A 2,416-nucleotide genomic window follows, 5' to 3' on the forward strand; every position below is an offset into this window, starting at 1 on the left:
TCATTGCCAAGAAATTTTTTAAAATTATGCTTTCTGTACAGGAGAAGCAAAATATTTTTTAACAATAAGACATAAGAAGGATGTTTTCTTGGACATACCACCTTCTGCCCTCTATACTTTGAACTTTGTGTTTTTGATTATTTTGTTCGGGTCCAGTGTCCAGATTTTCCTTTGATTGTAAAATATATTTTTACTCTTCAGCCTTCTAACTTAATAAGTGATCCATATCAAAATAGAGAAATAAAGTCCTCTAAGGGAAATTTTTGCAAAAATAAGACTGGAAAAGAGTGTGTCAATACAGGGGTCCCCAGTCCCCAGTCACTGGATTGATCCATGGCCTGTTTAGAATCAGGCTGTATAGCAGGAAGTGAGCAGCAATTGAGAGAAGCTTCATCTATATTTACAGCCAGTCCCCATTACTTGCATTACTGTCTGAGCTCTGCTCCTGTTAGCTCAGCAGTGGCTTAAATTCTCATAGGAAAACAAACCCTATTGTGTACTGTATATGCAAGGGATTTATGTTGTGTGTTCCTTATCAGAATCTAATGTCTGATGACGTGAGGTAGAACTGAGGCATTGATGCTAGTGCTGGGGAGTGGCTGCAAATACTGCATTATGGTGAGTTGTATAGTTATTTCATTATCTATTACAGCATAATAATAATAATATAAATAAAGTTCACAATAAATGTAATATGCTTTAATCATCCTGAAACCATCCTTCCACCCCCAGTTCATGGAAAAATTGTCTTTCATGAAAACTGGTCCCTGGTGCCAAAAAGGTTGGGGACTGCTGTCGTAAAGGATACCTTGCCTGATGTAATGAACAAAATCTCAATAACATCCTTTAAGCCTACACAACAGCAAATGTCATAGTAAACATACTCTCATTTGTTAAAAGTTTATGTACTTATCTCTTCTGAAAGAGAGAGAGAGAGAGAGAGGCAAAGAAAGACAGGCACTCCCAACAGGGTCTCTACACCGTGTTCTACTCCTAGCCTCAGTCAACCAGTATTACAGGCACAAGAAAGTGCATTCTGTGTACAGGGATACCCCAGGACATGAACACGGGGCTTTTTCATATATTCATCATTATGGAGTGCCACCATGCCTAGCCAAGAAGAAAATATATATATCCTTAATAAAGGTGTAATATATAATACCTATAAACTGTTCAAAATTCTATTTCAAAGTGGATTTAAGCAATCAAAGCCAATTATACTAGTCTCCAATGATTATCTCTCTCTCTCTGACAGGAGATATAACTTTATTGTGGAAAAGTTGAGTTGCAGAAGTCTGAAATAGCAATTCAATATTTAGCCCATCTGTTTACAATATTTACGGGTTGGGGCTCCCATACATATTTATACTGACCTCTCTTAGTCTCAGATGTATTTAACAACAATTTTCTTCCTGAGACTGCCACTGACCACAAAACAGACATAACTCTTAAAGGTAACATTTCTTTATATATTCCTAGGCTCTATCTCCTAATCCTTAGGCTCCCTTCCTGCTCTACAGTCTTACAGAGCACTCTGACTCATCTGCTCATGGAAGGAGACTTCTGCAGGTGGTGTGGGGAGGGGGCACCTTGGGCAACCACTCGGGTGGTGGGCCACTCCCTTTTTGGAGATAGCCCTGATAGAACTGGCAAAGTTGGGACAATTCTCTGTCTGGTGGATGTTTCCAGCTGTACCATGCCAAAGGTCGTCTGAAACCAGGGTGGGTGCTGGCAGAGTAGCACTCACAGCTCCATGAGAAGTACTGAAATCAAGGTCTTCCGGTTCAACCTGGGGAATGTGGTAACTGAGAAGACCATGATCCCAGGCTTTTTAGCTGGCCTGGCTCAACTTCTTATGTTGCTTCATACAGACTCTTGTATACAGAGCATGGAGAATGATACCCATGTCAGCACAGACAAAACTATCCCTCCAAGGGCTTTGCGTTCCTAAAGTCAACGTGCAACTTGTGATCTCAGCAGATGGGCCAGGGATTTCCAGCAACTGTATTCCCTCTAATACACAGCTTTTGAGTCTGCTGTAAGGGTATACCATTTTTGTGGCTGAGATGATAGTCAGCCCAGACAGGAGGAGAACCATAGCGGTACTGGTGTTCTCCAGGGTCCAAATATTTCTAAGATTTATCTTCATAAGGAGAAACGGGAACTGAGGGCAAGGACTCTTTCTCAGAAGGGACTTTGTTACAAAAAGTCTGTATAGAACCTGAACACCATAGGCACCTCTGAAGGTAAAAAGACTAAGAAGCCACCTCAGCAGCATGTTCAACAAGGAGGCTGCCAACTTGACATACACAGGGTCCAGAAATGCCCAATGATTTTCTTTCTCTTTCTTTCTCTTTCTTTCTTTCTTTCTTTCTTTCTTTCTTTCTTTCTTTCTTTCTTTCTTTCTTTCTTTCTT

At 40.6% G+C, this 2,416-nt stretch overlaps 1 pseudogene; it reads right to left on the reverse strand.

Annotated features, from left to right (window-relative positions):
* Positions 1–1,522: 1,522 nt before the first annotated feature.
* The window catches only part of LOC102476051 (28S ribosomal protein S18b, mitochondrial pseudogene), a 3,981-nt pseudogene continuing 3,087 nt past the window's right edge, over positions 1,523–2,416 (reverse strand).

The sequence above is a fragment of the Tupaia chinensis genome, unplaced genomic scaffold, assembly GCF_000334495.1.
Source record: "Tupaia chinensis unplaced genomic scaffold, TupChi_1.0 Scaffold000320_2, whole genome shotgun sequence".
NCBI lineage: Eukaryota > Metazoa > Chordata > Mammalia > Scandentia > Tupaiidae > Tupaia > Tupaia belangeri.